Raw genomic sequence first — 17,325 nt, 5'->3', positions numbered from 1 at the left:
AGTAGTACTACTTATTTAAGCATTTAAAGCTGTAATTATGACATTCGAAAATAGTTTAATTGCTCACAAGAATATCATCAGAAACGATATAAAATAGAATTTTAAAAATGCACTCTAAGAGCAGGGAAAATGGGACGCCTAGTATATTCCATTTCTAATCAATGAAAGTTAGTTTTTTATATCGAGTTCTTTCACCAGGAGTTGGCACTTGGCTCCGCCTTCACGTAGTATCCGACGATACTATTTCGCTATTATCGGGAAAAGGATGTGAACAGTACTAAATAAGGTTACTATTTGGCAAAAATATTTATTTCGCAAACTTTATGTGCATTTTTGTAACATTAAATATTTCATCAATTTGATATTTTTCTCTTTCGAGTGAATAGTTTGTCTTTTTTGAGACATTTTGCTGCGATATATTTAATTAACTAGATTTACGAAAGGTATAATAGCAGATGAAGCGAAGTGAGTGAACGAAAAAGAATTCGCTGTTTGTGTTTGGCGCGCATTGTCTTAAATTCAAGCGGGAAGACGTTTCTCCTCTTACTCCCGCGCTCAAATGAATTCTTCGTACGAGAAGGTGGAGCCAAGTGCCAACTTCTGGTGAGCGAACTATACCATTGTGTCATCACAAGAATAGAAGCAGTAAAAGAATTGATTAAATTAATAAATTGCAAATCATGTTTTTGCAATAGTGTGCATCGTTTAAAATAATTTACACAATGGCTTAAATCCATTTTGTGTTTGTCGGTGTGTCGTCATTTGTGGGTGTCGGTCGTATTTGAATTCCAAAAACTGAAAGTTTTGCAGTTCAAGTGATGATGGTGCTGTAGCTTTAGCGAATACGAAGTAGTTAAAGCTGATTAAAAACTGTAAGTAAAAATAGTTTAAAATCTAGATGAACTGTTAATCCTAAATAAGTCATTTTTTGTAACATCATAGAAATATTTAAACTTCTTGAAATTATGCATTTAGTATAAATTTTTCCTTTAAGTTGTTCATGATAATGCAATAATAATGATTGAATAATTTATAATACAATTACTGTTATAATAGAGAAAGTATGAACTAAGTTTAAAATATCTACTTGACACAAATTTAACGCTATAAATTCTAGTGATAATTATTGCTTTCTGTAGTAGTGTACTTTTTCACATGCTTTCAGACATTATGCCACGAGGTTCATTATTTATTGCAGTTTTTATAGTAATTAACATAAAAAATGTATCTTTATCATCTAGCTGTATGATTGTTCATCAATGTTTGTTAATAGTTTTTTTCTCTATTTAGCTTTTATAATTTGAAACAATGAGTAGCCAAAAGAAAAATCACAATTAATAGCATTTAATCTAGTAATCCATTTTTCACACACCAAGTTGTCCATCTATCAATATATTAAATGTTTTTAAGGTTAACATGCGACTATTTGAGAAATTTGTTGTATTTGAGATTGTTGTATTTGTATTTGAGATTGTTATCGGCTCTAAAGAACCACGTAGAAAATATTCCAGATTCTGGTTAGAAAGATCATAGCGATAAGTAAATTTTTCGAAAAATCATACTTCCTGAAAATTACACATATCAGAACCGAGAATATTTTGATCAACATGGATAACTCTGCACACCAAATAATGATAATTATTAATTATAATATTCCATTGAGTGTTGATAAAGTTTATTTAACGAAAGTCATGACCAATATAAATACCAGTAAAAATAATAGACGTTATTTAAAGAAAAAACTTTGGGTTTATTGCAAAATATCGATAATTTTGATAATTATATGTATATATATATATATTTGATTTCTGTATTAAAATTTGGTATTTATCCGATATACGTAATAATGTTCTTGTTGGCGATAGGCGGAAAAGCAACCGCCAATATACTGTCCTTATAACTACTAATTACTATAACATACTAAATATCTGCTTTTGTGTTAATATTACAACGACTTCGAAGTAAAGGATCAAAATAGTAGTGCATCAAACTTAAAACAATTGAGTTTAAATTTCTAAATCACAACATTTTCAAATTAATAACTTCATTCTTAATCATAATTTAGACTAATCACTTCTTGAAAAGCAAAATTGAAACTAATTACATTCTATATCAGTGGTTTCCAACTGACTGCCCAAGGCACGCGAACTAAAATATATTATAGTTGTCATTTTTTTGCGGACAATTTTCGTAAAAAATCTATATGGGTTTAAAATGCTTTTCTCGTTAATAAAAACCTAATTTCTTCGTTTCTGTGAAATTTATCATACCAACGGGGAAAAAAAATTTTTTTTTCTCAGGTTTTGCATCCAAGAAAATATTTATTCAAATACAAAAATAATCATGTATGTTGCTCTTTTTTTTATTTCATTTGCTTGTATTTTGTGAATATAATTTAGCATGTGTGTATCAGAAATTTTCTCGAAGAAATTCTTCGATTTAACTTTTTGAAACTCCTTATTTTGGACGAAAATATTGACACATACATTTGTAAATTTTAAATTTAAAATGTAAATCTATATTCTCTGGTGCTTGCAGCAGACAAACCTCAATTTTGTTATTGAACATTTTGTGTGCTACTTTGTAAGTTTTAATAGCAACCTTTTTAAAGTTTTATATCTTAACAATTAGATATCTGCTGCACATTAATTGTTTAATACATAGGTGCACATTAAAGTTATAGTAGCCCGAATTTTTTAATATGCATTTAAATATTTCTAAAAAATCTACTTCTTATTTTAACTTGCAATTTATTATTTTAATTTGTTAAAAATCTGACTGTAATATTTAATGTTCCTTCAAACATAAGAGTCCTACATAAAATTTTGATAAAGTTGTGGTCCGCCATTTGATTTGTGTTTTTAATTGTGGCTCCCGGCCTCATGCAAGTTGGAAACCCCTGTTCTATATCTTTGTGAGTTAAATGCCACTTATAAATTGATTGAAAAGAATGAAACTTAGAAACTATTTTCAGTTCGATTGCATACTTTCCCAGATTTACATTTGATGATTTTTTTTTAATGTTCTCATTTCTTTGATTTTTCTTACAAATTGTCGGGATACTTATAAATTTAAGTTTCATGACTTTTATTTAGATTTTCGCATCTTGATTTTAAAGGTGAATTATAGTTATACATTTAAATACTAGAAAGACTGAAACTTAGAAATTATTTTCAGTTCGATTGCATACTTTCCCAGATTTACATTTGATGATTTTTTTTTAATGTTCTCATTTCTTTGATTTTTCTTACAAATTGTCGGGATACTTATAAATTTAAGTTTCATGACTTTTATTTAGATTTTCGCATCTTGATTTTAAAGGTGAACTATAGTTATACATTTAAATACTAGAAAGACTGAAACTTAGAAATTATTTTCAGTTCGATTGCATACTTTCCCAGATTTACATTTGATGATTTTTTTTTAATGTTCTCATTTCTTTGATTTTTCTTACAAATTGTCGGGATACTTATAAATTTAAGTTTCATGACTTTTATTTAGATTTTCGCATCTTGATTTTAAAGGTGAATTATAGTTATACATTTAAATACTAGAAAGACTGAAACTTAGAAATTATTTTCAGTTCGATTGCATACTTTCCCAGATTTACATTTGATGATTTTTTTTTAATGTTCTCATTTCTTTGATTTTTCTTACAAATTGTCGGTATACTTATAAATTTAAGTTTCATGACTTTTATTTAGATTTTCGCATCTTGATTTTAAAGGTGAATTATAGTTATACATTTAAATACTAGAAAGACTGAAACTTAGAAATTATTTTCAGTTCGATTGCATACTTTCCCAGATTTACATTTGATGATTTTTTTTTAATGTTCTCATTTCTTTGATTTTTCTTACAAATTGTCGGGATACTTATAAATTTAAGTTTCATGACTTTTATTTAGATTTTCGCATCTTGATTTTAAAGGTGAATTATAGTTATACATTTAAATACTAGAAAGACTGAAACTTAGAAATTATTTTCAGTTCGATTGCATACTTTCCCAGATTTACATTTGATGATTTTTTTTTAATGTTCTCATTTCTTTGATTTTTCTTACAAATTGTCGGAATACTTATAAATTTAAGTTTCATGACTTTTATTTAGATTTTCGCATCTTGATTTTAAAGGTGAATTATAGTTATACATTTAAATACTAGAAAGACTGAAACTTAGAAATTATTTTCAGTTCGATTGCATACTTTCCCAGATTTACATTTGATGATTTTTTTTTAATGTTCTCATTTCTTTGATTTTTCTTACAAATTGTCGGGATACTTATAAATTTAAGTTTCATGACTTTTATTTAGATTTTCGCATCTTGATTTTAAAGGTGAATTATAGTTATACATTTAAATACTAGAAAGACTGAAACTTAGAAATTATTTTCAGTTCGATTGCATACTTTCCCAGATTTACATTTGATGATTTTTTTTTAATGTTCTCATTTCTTTGATTTTTCTTACAAATTGTCGGGATACTTATAAATTTAAGTTTCATGACTTTTATTTAGATTTTCGCATCTTGATTTTAAAGGTGAATTATAGTTATACATTTAAATACTAGAAAGACTGAAACTTAGAAATTATTTTCAGTTCGATTGCATACTTTCCCAGATTTACATTTGATGATTTTTTTTTAATGTTCTCATTTCTTTGATTTTTCTTACAAATTGTCGGGATACTTATAAATTTAAGTTTCATGACTTTTATTTAGATTTTCGCATCTTGATTTTAAAGGTGAATTATAGTTATACATTTAAATACTAGAAAGACTGAAACTTAGAAATTATTTTCAGTTCGATTGCATACTTTCCCAGATTTACATTTGATGATTTTTTTTTAATGTTCTCATTTCTTTGATTTTTCTTACAAATTGTCGGGATACTTATAAATTTAAGTTTCATGACTTTTATTTAGATTTTCGCATCTTGATTTTAAAGGTGAATTATAGTTATACATTTAAATACTAGAAAGACTGAAACTTAGAAATTATTTTCAGTTCGATTGCATACTTTCCCAGATTTACATTTGATGATTTTTTTTTAATGTTCTCATTTCTTTGATTTTTCTTACAAATTGTCGGGATACTTATAAATTTAAGTTTCATGACTTTTATTTAGATTTTCGCATCTTGATTTTAAAGGTGAATTATAGTTATACATTTAAACACTAGAAAGACTGAAACTTAGAAATTATTTTCAGTTCGATTGCATACTTTCCCAGATTTACATTTGATGATTTTTTTTAATGTTCTCATTTCTTTGATTTTTCTTACAAGTTGTCGGGATACTTACTAAATTTAAGTTTCATGACTTTTATTTAGATTTTCGCATCTTGATTTTAAAGGTGAATTATACATTTAAACACTAGAAAGACTGAAACTTAGTAAATACCTATATTGCCCAAAAGCAGTCAAAATGGCTGGATTTTAAAAGAATAAATAACGTGTAAAGAAATTTGTTTAAAATTAATTTTTAATATTTTTTATATTATTTACAGTCATCTAACATATTATTAAAACATTTTAACAATAAAAAAAATACATACAGGTGTTTTTCCCCCTATTTTCTTTAGTTGAAATAACATAATTTGTGCCGGGAATCTGTTTTTAAATGCAAGACAAGAACCAATAATTTCAATATTCCTAATTAGTTCCAGGCATTGAGGACTTAAATTTGATCCATATTCTACTTTCAAAATTTTCTCTCATTACACACTGGGTCAGAAGACCATGATCTTTGGCCAAAAGTCAAAAATTAAATTTCAATTAAAATATGTTTAGGCAGCTTTAATATCGTCCAAATTAAGTATTCATAATCATTCCAAACACTTTTTGGATCGACAAGAGTACAATGTAGTGAAAATTATGTTAAAATTATTTATTTTTATAAATGTAACTTATAAATTTATATTTCAGAAATATATATAGGAATTTCACCTTTCTGTTACATTTTTATCAGAGTAATTAGTTTGAAATTATAGTACAATTTTTCAACGAGTTGGATTAGTTAATACTCTTGGCAAACTTATAGTTTACTATATCTTATCATTTGACATTTTACAATGTTTGAATCACTTTCGGAACTTATCTCCAAAAAGTTCCACGATGTAATTAGCTGAACTTTTTTTTGTTGTTGTCTTCTTTGATGTTTCTTTTTTCGAAAAAACTTGTCCCATTTTGCCCGTGTTGAAAAGGTGGACTAAATATACCGAAAAACAAAAATTAGGTTTTTTTTCTTCATGTTTTTGCGTTATTTTGTAATTAAGTCGCGTTATTTTGTAATATTACTTCGGAAATATAATTTGCTTTTCATTTTTAATTATTATATTTTCATTGCCATATTTAATTATTTAAACGTACTATATATATATATATATATATATATATATATATATATATATATATATATATATATATATATATATATATATATATATATATATATATTATAACGCCCGGTGGCTGAATGGTAGCACTTTGCTACAGGTCCTGGGTTCGATCCTTGGGCCGGGCGAGATCGACTCAGCCTTTCATCCCTTCAGTGGGTAGATAAATGAGTACCAAGCATGCTTGGGAACTAAACACTGGGGGCTCCGCATTCGGCTGACCACCAAACCGGAACACCTGCTCCTGCACTCCAGAGCCCAAGGTCAAGAAAACAGAGATGGGCACAGTAGGCCTTGGCCATCCATGGGCCACTGAGTTTAGTTTATATATATTTTTTTGCTCGCCATATTTCAGCCGCCGTCTTGTTTTCTTTGTAAATCAAAATTTCAACTATGAATTCAACTTACCTGCTCATAAAAACCCTAAATAAAAAACACCAAATTTTGAAACAAATTTGATCGAAATACTAACTTTGGCCACGAAATCTTGGCCTTCATTTCAAAAGTGGCCCATTGTTCATTATACCGTTTTTAAAGCATTATTTCGGCGATGAGTTTTTTAAAATCTTTTGTTAAATGAGCCTTTGTTACGTGATTAAATTCTTATTTAGAAACTTTCCATTGAACTTCCTAACCAGTTTTAAATATTGTTTTAACTGTCATATCTTTCCTAACTATACGTTTCACTTGCTAGTTGTTCATAAAATTTTTTAAATCACCAAAGGTTATTTATTTTAGTTTTAAAATCCATTCGTTAAAATGATAATTCAATTCCTGAGCAAAATTTCCCCCTGATTCTAAGGAGTTTTTACATGGAGCTCAAAATTTTAAGTACTTACTGTCTGTCTTACTGTATGATATCCGTTAAGAATCAGCTATTTTACCGAGTCTGGCATCTTTAGGAGATTCTCCGGTCAATATTTTTAAAATGTCCTACGGTACTACGTTTTAAAGGCAAATTAAACACCCATCTTCAAGTGCCATTTTATGGCATCTTTAGGAGATTAACCGGTCAATATATTTAAAATGTCCTACGGTACTAAGTTTTAAAGGCAAATTAAACACCCATCTTCAAGTGCCATTTTCTGGCATCTTTAGGAGATTAACCGGTCAATATATTTAAAATGTCCTACGGTACTAAGTTTTAAAGGCAAATTAAACACCCATCTTCAAGTGCCATTTTCTGGCATCTTTAGGAGATTAACCGGTCAATATATTTAAAATGTCCTACGGTACTAAGTTTTAAAGGCAAATTAAACACCCATCTTCAAGTGCCATTTTCTGGCATCTTTAGGAGATTAACCGGTCAATATATTTAAAATGTCCTACGGTACTAAGTTTTAAAGGCAAATTAAACACCCATCTTCAAGTGCCATTTTCTGGCATCTTTAGGAGATTAACCGGTCAATATATTTAAAATGTCCTACGGTACTAAGTTTTAGAAGTAAATTAAACATCCATCTTCAAGTGCCATTTTCCTTGGACGTTCAAAGTTTGCAAGTGACGTTTCGTCTTTATCCTTTTGAAAATTTCGAAATTACTTGATATCAAAAATAATAAATGTAAATAAAACCTGAACTGTTCCAGTATTTGGTGCAATACTCATTTGTATTCTATACCCTCTTAGCTTTTATCTCTTTGAAAATTCAGCCTTTTTAGTCCTTGATAGAGTAATGAACAGTCCTGTCTTAATGCCAAACCATTATTACTATTTCATCATCACTTTTTTCATTACAGTATCTAACTTCACTTCCATTTTATTGTAATTTCTCAGTCTCGCGTCGTCGCAATAAGTATAAAATACATGAACACGAACGAATCTTTTTAGTTATTTGAAGCCATCTAAAAAATAGAATTTTTCTTCTTTTATTCAAGTGGAGAATTTCAAGCGCCTCTGAATTGTTTTGTTGAAATTTAGGAGGTTAATAATAATTACAAAGTATTTAAAATTTTTGGTTTCTATTTGGCAGATGATGTACTGTCTTTATCATTTGTCACGATTCATGATGGTTACTATGGTTACGCTACTTAAACTCTATCTCTGGTCTTAATCATCTGTTACAGTACATTTGGATTATTATTGCGGTTGTCCTGAGATGTAAAACTGATAAAATTCATTCAGGAAAACGTGTTCTACAAAAACAAAAATAATAATGACGTGAAAAAAATATCCTGTGTTATGAAGAAAATAGCTTAACGATAGCTAGTAAAAGGAGTAAAGCTTTAGATTTATTCTTCTTTATTAGCGGTTAAATAAAATGTTCAAAAGTTTCATAAAATGCTATCGATATTTAATCAAGTACTATGCATGCAATGCAAACATGCTTGATTGCCATTGGAAACTGAGGCTTAAAGGCAAATATTATAAACACGAGACTTTGGGAAATTTAAAATATTTTAACATCCCTTTAATTGTAGAACTTTAACTCGGAATTTGCATTGACTGTATTTATTTCCTTTAATTAAGAAAAAAAATTGATACTTATAAACTAGTTAAAACATTTCGATCCCTCCAATTTTGAAAAATTCCAAGTTTTTGAAAAATTTATTGTAGTTTAGATATCTATTTTAAAAAACATACCTAAAGTAAAACAAAAAATAACTCCAATTAACCATTAGGAAATAAAATAAAACGATTGTCTTATTTCAAATTTTACACAGCATTAGCTGCGTTAATTTAGAATTTTTGTATACATTTTTACAGTGATTTTAGAATTATCTGTTTGGGGTGGATTTTGCGAAAAACTTTAATAAAGTACTAATTGTGTCGACTTAAATAGCTTTGTAAATTGTGATGTGTATCAGAAAAATTAAATTTCCTATCTAACAATGGATATTGAGTTAGCTTTTCATTTTTTTTTTTGAGTGTACACCATTGTTGCAACAAAGCTAGAAGACGCAGTTCAACAATTACAGTCAAAAGTGAGAAATATTATTAGCTATAAAAATATTCATTGTTGCAAAATTATTTTTAAAAAAAGTCATTATTGAGTTCATTTTGAGATTGGATATCGTGTGTGAAGGTTATTCTTTGAAGTTTAGTGAAATTTGTTAAAGACGGATGAAATAAAAGATCGAGGATGAAGAAAGGTAACTATAAATTGTAAGCCAAAGTGTTTTATTAAATATTTATTTCTTAAAATATAAAAGAAAAACAAAACAAAGTCAGTTAACTGTTTGATGATATTCAAAAATAAATAATATTCTTTCTTTACAATAACTATTTTTCAAATTAAACTAGTTATGCGTTTGTTTGGTTTTTTCTAAAATACAATAGTTTAATAATTATAATTAATATATGGGAAGCTATAAACTAAACGTCGGAAGTAGCAATCATAAAGAAATATAATGATTTTTTTACCTTTTTGTTTAATTTGCAAGCATCTTATGGTTTTAGTTAATAAGTGTCACTATAAATTGTAGACAACTATTTCTGCTTAAGGTGACCAAATTTTATTTCTTCTATTATAATTCTTTATTTTTTCGATAAAATTCTTCTACTGTAGAAAATTTAACGGAAGGCAAAAGTATTACTCTAAAATGTTTTAATCAAAGTCATATTTTAGTCAAATTCATATTTTAAGGATGAAAGTAGACACATATTTTGAATGTCAAAAAATAAAATTGCCTGTTTATTTGGAACAATTATATATAGATAGATAATTATATTTCCGGAGTTCATAAATTAGCGTATTTTAGACGCATCGCTTCAAATGTAACATCTGCAATTTAATATGTGGTTTCCCGATTGCAAAGTCGAAAAATGTGACAGATTAATGACCGGAATTAACTTTTTGAGACGAACATAAGATTGATAAAATTGTCGACAATTTCGCTTTCACTAATGTTTCTCAAAGGATTATTTTCATTAGTACCAGTAGTTACTGATTTTATGATCCCCTGATAAACATTTTTCAATTGACTTTTAACTATTTTCTTACCTAAGGTGAACAGTTCCTGGGATTCAGTTTATAAATTTAGTACCAATCTGCATTAGTGCCAGCCGTAGATTATTGATTTTATAATCCCTAACATACATTATTTTTCAATTGCCATTTCTCTATTTTCTAACCTAGGTTGAACATTTCTTTCGTATCAGTTTACTGCTTTTCAAATTAAAATTTTTTTTTTCTCATTTCAACAGTTATTTCACAGCCATTTTATAAAATCTAATTAGCTGTTTCGTACTTACAACGAGAATCGTCTTTATACAGCACACTCTTTTACCGCTTTATTTTGCGTTAGTACTTTCCACTAGTGCTTACATTTATTTTAATTTACTTAATATGTAATCGACTTAATGCTAATATTTACATTCTGCTACAACTTCCGAAGCTATGTTACCATTTGGATTTGTTTCTGCTGACGCTTCCCATTCTCATGTTTGAATTTAGGTCATCCTTATAAAGTGATTCAATACAAAAGCACAAAATAAATAAACGACATCTCAGATGTTGGTCAGATGTGGTAAGTTATTGAAAAAACCACAACATCACATTTTTCGTTAAACTGTCTCATTTTACTTCCATTTTTTTTTAAAAATCTTTCAATCTCAAGTCGCCAAAATAGGAATAAAATAAAACAATACAAACTAATAGGATTTTCTTTGGATATTTCGTCGCTTTTAAACTAAACTATGGTAACTCAAAAAAGCAAGTTTCTCAAGAGAGCGATTTCTAACTTTTCAGGAAATTCCATCGCAGGTTGACTCAAAGCTATAGCGACTAAATCAAAATAGTTTACATCAAAAAAACCCTGTTTCTTTACATTTTCAATGAACCAGGCCTGATTCCTGCAGCATTTCTAATTTTGTGGTAATTTTGAAGTAAGTTAAGGTACTTTGAGTTGCAACACTTTTTTCTAAACCTTTTATTAAAAGTGGAGAGCTATTTCAAAATACAACGATGTTCTTCAAAATATCCTCCCGAATATTACATATTACCTTTAAAATTTTGACATACAACAGTGTAGGAAAAACTTGCTTTTTTGAGTTATCACGGTTAAGTTTCAAAGCTTCTTCAAGGTTTTGCTGCAACTGGCACACTGCTACACTATTTCCTAAAACCAAAATGGCGAATCGCGCCAATGCGATAACGATTTATCTGCTCTCTAAATTTTATGGCACTATGAAGATAACACGTTGTTTCTCTAAAAGGGTGATTTTTTTACACAAAATGACCCAAATATCTAATTTTTTGATTTTTTGAGTTATGACGGTTTAGCTTCAAAGCCACGATTTGCGAAATTTTTCTTTTCAAATTTATAAAAATTTTGCTATAAAAGAATTTCATACTTGTGTTGTTTAACTTGGAGAACTTTAGATTAAAATAAGGAATCCCTGTGATGGATTATCAATACGAATTCCGCATCCGGCTTGCACCGACCACAGTCCTGCCGTGAAATATCATCAGTGGTAGACGGATCATGGATTAGAGTTCCTTTGCAGTCAGACTAGCAGCGGTAGGTTCTCGTGGTCTTCCTCTCCATGTAACGCCAATGCGGGTTAGTTCGATAAAAAAAAGTCCTCCACGAAGGCAAAATTTTTCCCAATACTTTATCTAGCAGTTCCCCTGTTTCTTGGATTGGGTTCAAAATTGCAAGGTTACGAAGTTGAACATTAGTATCCATAAACCTGAAAATTGGGTCGGCCTTTAAATGATCGTTTTAAAATATAAAATAAAATATATTGCCTTAAAATTAATTTCTCCCAATATTTTATCCAGATGTTCCCTTGTCTTCTGATTTGGATTCAAAATTACAAGGAGTTGAACATCCAGGAGTTCCCCTGTTTCTTGGATTGGGTTCAAAATTGCAAGGTTACGAAGTTGAACATTAGTATCCATAAACCTGAAAATTGGGTCGGCCTTTAAATGATCGTTTTAAAATATAAAATAAAATATATTGCCTTAAAATTAATTTCTCCCAATATTTTATCCAGATGTTCCCTTGTCTTCTGATTTGGATTCAAAATTACAAGGAGTTGAACATCTAGGAGTTCCCCTGTTTCTTGGATTGGGTTCAAAATTGCAAGGTTACGAAGTTGAACATTAGTATCCATAAACCTGAAAATTGGGTCGGCCTTTAAATGATCGTTTTAAAATATAAAATAAAATATATTGCCTTAAAATTAATTTCTCCCAATATTTTATCCAGATGTTCCCTTGTCTTCTGATTTGGATTCAAAATTACAAGGAGTTGAACATCTAGGAGTTCCCCTGTTTCTTGGATTGGGTTCAAAATTGCAAGGTTACGAAGTTGAACATTAGTATCCATAAACCTGAAAATTGGGTCGGCCTTTAAATGATCGTTTTAAAATATAAAATAAAATATATTGCCTTAAAATTAATTTCTCCCAATATTTTATCCAGATGTTCCCTTGTCTTCTGAATTGGATTCAAAGTTACAAGGAGTTGAACATTGGCAGTCATGAACTGAAAATTGGAAAGGCTGTTCAACGACAGTTTATAAAATAAAATGAAAAAAAAAATATTGCCTCATTTTACTTCCCTTTGTTTTAAACCTTTCATTATGAAGACTTAAAAATAGAAAAAAAAATACAACAATACGGGCTAATGAGAATTTTCTTTGGTCATTCTCGTTTTTTCGTTTCTTTGTTCAAAAGGAAAAAAGAAAAATTGCTTTTTAAGAATTGCATATCTGTTTTGTTAAACTTGAAAAACTTAAGATTAAATTGATCAGGACTGACTAAATTCATTCAAAAAATGCGTTCAGCACAGGCAGTAATGATAAGATACAAATTCCCCGGTGTAATGAACGAAATAGTCTTACAATTTATGAAAATGGCACTAAACTTTTATTTTCCACTTCTCAGTTTGGCAAAAAATAAAATGTAAAAGATATTCTATAAAATGCCACTGAAGTCCAATAACATAATTATTAAGTGCATTGCAAGCTTGTTTGATTACGGGGGGAAACTGAGACAAGTTGATAAGAAAATATTATGAAGGCTTTCGGAAATCTTAAATGTTTCTGATAATGTGTAATTTTAGATTTTCACCTCAAAAGTAGTGTCAAAATTTATTTTCTTTACTCGGAAAAAAATTTAATTGGTAACTACACAGAGAAAAAAAATTCTGGTAAAATTTCCGTAGTCTACGATAATGTTAATCTTTCAACAGGAGAAAAAAAACTGAGATTAAAAAATTATGCAATTGGTAGTACTTTTAGTAACGGTTAACCGGGAGATCTTGTTTTCAAAATTAAAATCGTTATTAGATTATTTTTTCAAAAAAACCTAGTGAAATTAAAAATAAATTTAACTAAGCACGTAATACTCTAAGGCAGGGATCCCCAACCCTATGACCACTGGCACCATGGTGTTCGTAGATCGGTCCAGGTGCACCAGGTGCTGCTTGCGCTCTACAATAAAATATTTCACTGTTATATTTTCCAATAAAATACTATTCAAATATATTTGCTTTTTCAATATTGATGATAAACACAACCAAAATACAAATCGCCAAGATAACGATCTCAATCCCCACAGAAAAAAGCACAAAGTAAAATAGTTGTAGTTCATTTACATCGCACTAGAGCTGCAAAATGGGCTATTGGCGACGGTCTGGGAAACATCCCTGAGGATGATCCGAAAACATGCCATCACAATTTTGATCCTCTGTAGAGGGGATGGCACACCCACTTTCGCAGCCTGACAACCTGTACGCGAAGTCGAGCACTTTACGGTAGAGCAGTTTAACGAGGACCAATACCGCACACCCTCGGTCCCTACGCAGACTGATCCAAGTGGTCATCCTACCACACACTGACCGCAGCCAGTGATGCTTGACTTCGGTGATCTGCTGGGAACCATGTCTTAACGATCAGTCCACTGAGGGACGTGAAAGCATGCAAAGTATTGCTATAGGTAGAGTTTTGTTTGTGTTTTCTTTCTGACAGGGATTGGAATGGAACGAGAAGTAGAATGTAATGAGGGGAAACTCGAAATAAACGAGGATGCAACATAAGAGAATCACCATGTAAGGAAGGAATAAGAAGAATATATCAGATTGCAGGGATATTTCTTTTCAGGTAATCGAAAATTTATTTATATTACTTGCATCACACAATCTGTGTTATATCATTTAACATTAATGTGTAATGCAAGGCATGTGTTTTCTCTCTGATAGGGATTGGAATGGAGCGATAAGTAGAATGTAAGAAAGGGAAACTCGAAATAAATGAGGATGCAACATAAGAGAACCACCATGTAAGGAAGGAATAAGAAGAATATTTCAGATTGCAGGGATATTTCTTTTCAGGTAATCGAAAATTTATTTATTTTACTTGCATAACACAATCTATGTTATAACATTTAACATTGATGTGTAATGCAAGGCATGTGTTTTCTCTCTGATAGGGATTGGAATGGAGCGAGAAGTAGAATGTAATGAATAGAAACTCGAAATAAAAGAGGATGCAACATAAGAGGATGCAACATAAGAGGACCACCATGTAAGGAAGGAATAAGAATATTTCAGATTGCAGCGATATTTCTTTTCAGGTAATCGAAAATTTATTTATATTACTTGCATCACACAATCTATGTTATATCATTTAACATTGATGTGTAATGCAAGGCATGTGTTTTCTCTCTGATAGGGATTGGAATGGAGCGAGAAGTAGAATGTAATGAGGGGAAACTCGAAAAAAAGAGGATGCAACATAAGAGAACCACCATGAAAGGAAGGAATAAGAAGAATATTTCAGATTGCAGCGATATTTCTTTTCAGGTAATCGAAAATTTATTTATATTACTTGCATCACATAATCTATGTTATAACATTTAACATAGATGTGTAATGCAAGGCATGTGTTTTCTCTCTGATAGGGATTGGAATACAGCGAGAAGTAGAATGTAATGAAGGGAAACTCGAAATAAAAGAGGATGCAACATAAGAGGACCACCATGTAAGGAAGGAATAAGAATATTTCAGATTGCAGGGATATTTCTTTTCAGGTAATCGAAAATTTATTTATATTACTTGCATCACACAATCTATGTTATATCATTTAACATTGATGTGTAATGCAAGGCATGTGTTTTCTCTCTGATAGGGATTGGAATGGAACGAGAAGTGGAATGGAATCAGATGTAATGAAAGGAATCTCGAAATAGAAGTGGATGAAAGAAAAGAGAAACACCATGAAAGGAAGGGAAAAGAAGAATGTTTTCCGATTGCAGCAAAATTTCATTTCAGGTATTGTAAAATGTATTCACAATACTTGCATCATTCAAGCCATGTTATATCATTTAACATTGATGTGTAATGCAAGGTATGTGTTTTCTCTTTGATAGGGTTTGGAATGGAACGAGAAGTAGAATGGAATCAGATGTAATGAAAGGAATCTTGATATAGAAGTGGATGAAAGAAAAGAAAAACACCATGAAAGGAAGGGAAAAGAAGAATGTTTCCGATTGCAGTAAAATTTCCTTTCAGTTATTGTAAAATGTATTTACAATACTTGCATCATTCAAGCCATGCTATATCATTTAACATTGATGTGTAATGCAAGGTATGTGTTTTCTCTTTGATAGGATTTAGAATGGAACAAGAAGTTGAATGGAATCAGATGTAATAAAAGGAATCTCGAAATAGAAGTGGATGAAAGAAAAGAGAAACGCCATGAAGGGAAGGGAAAAGAAGAATCTTTTCCGATTGCAGCAAAATTTCTTTTCAGGTATTGTAAAATGTATTTAAAATACTTGCATCATTCAAGCCATGTTATATCATTTAACATTGATGTGTAATGCAAGGTATGTGTTTTCTCTTTGATAGGGTTTGGAATGGAACGAGAAGTGGAAGGGAATCAGATGTAATGAAAGGAATCTCGAAATAGAAGTGGATGAAAGAAAAGAGAAACACCATGAAAGGAAGGGAAAAGTAGAATATTTTCCGATTGCAAAAAAATTTCTTTTCAGGTATTGTAAAATGTATTTACAATACTTGCATCATTCAAGCCATGCTATATCATTTAACATTGAAGTGTAATGCAAGGTATGTGTTTTCTCTTTCATAAGGTTTAGAATGGAACAAGAAGTTGAATGGAATCAGATGTAATGAAAGGAATCTCTAAATAGAAGTGGATGAAAGAAAAGAGAAACACCATGAAAGGAAGGGAAAAGAAGAATGTTTTCCGATTGCAGCAAAATTTCTTTTCAGGTATTGTAAAATGTATTTACAATACTTGCGTCATTCAAGCCATGTTTAATCATTTAACATTGATGTGTAATGCAAGGTATGTGTTTTCTCTTTGATAGGGTTTGGAATGGAACGAGAAGTGGAATGGAATCAGATGAAATGAAAGGAATCACTAAATAGAAGTGGATGAAAGAAAAGAGAAACACCATGAAAGGAAGGGAAAAGAAGAATTTTTTCCGATTGCAGCAAAATTTCTTTTCAGGTATTGTAAAATGTATTTACAATACCTGCATCATTCAAGCCTTGTTATATCATTTAACTTTGATGTGTAATGCAAGGTATGTGTTTTCCCTTTGATAGGGTTCGGAATGAAACGAGAAGTGGAATGGAACCAGATGTAATGAGAGGAATTCCTTAATGGAAGTGGATAAAAGGAAAGAGAAACACCATGAAAGGAAGGGAAAAGAAGAAAGTTTTCCGATTGCTGTATAATTTCTTTTCAGGTATTGTAAAATGTATTTACAATACCTGCATCATTCAAGCCTTGTTATATCATTTAACATTGATGTGTAATGCAAGGTATGTGTTTTCTCTTTGATAGGGTTCGGAATGAAACGAGAACTGGAATGGAACCAGATGTAATGAGAGGAATCTCGTAATAGAAGTGGATGAAAGAAGAGAGAAACACCATGAAAGGAAGGAAAAAGAAGAAAGTTTTCCGATTGCTGTAAAATTTCTTTTCAGGTATTGTAAAATGTATTTACAATACTTGC

The 17,325-nt window shown here is 30.1% G+C and overlaps 2 long non-coding RNA genes across 4 annotated transcripts in view; both read left to right on the top strand.

Moving 5' to 3' along the window:
- The first annotated feature begins 14,935 nt into the window (after positions 1-14,935).
- LOC147816724 (uncharacterized) lies at positions 14,936-16,327 on the top strand. The gene is made up of 3 exons (XR_015435924.1): positions 14,936-15,142; positions 15,241-15,610; positions 16,190-16,327. It is a non-coding gene; the product is annotated as an uncharacterized LOC147816724 (long non-coding RNA).
- A 118-nt stretch (positions 16,328-16,445) lies between these two features.
- Positions 16,446-17,325, top strand: part of LOC147816722 (uncharacterized) — a 65,336-nt gene continuing 64,456 nt past the window's right edge. For 2 of the 3 annotated variants that reach the window (XR_015428830.1, XR_015428835.1), the window contains exon 1: positions 16,446-16,573. This is a non-coding gene — a long non-coding RNA (uncharacterized LOC147816722). Of the gene's footprint in view, positions 16,586-17,325 lie in introns of all 3 variants that reach the window. The other variant, XR_015428832.1, reaches the window with a different exon arrangement.

This window comes from Parasteatoda tepidariorum, chromosome 1 (assembly GCF_982258835.1).
Source record: "Parasteatoda tepidariorum strain Cologne lab strain chromosome 1, Ptep-v5.0, whole genome shotgun sequence".
Lineage (NCBI taxonomy): Eukaryota > Metazoa > Arthropoda > Arachnida > Araneae > Theridiidae > Parasteatoda > Parasteatoda tepidariorum.
Note: the sequence above shows the minus strand (reverse complement) of the source record. Positions and strands in the feature narration are given on the sequence as shown.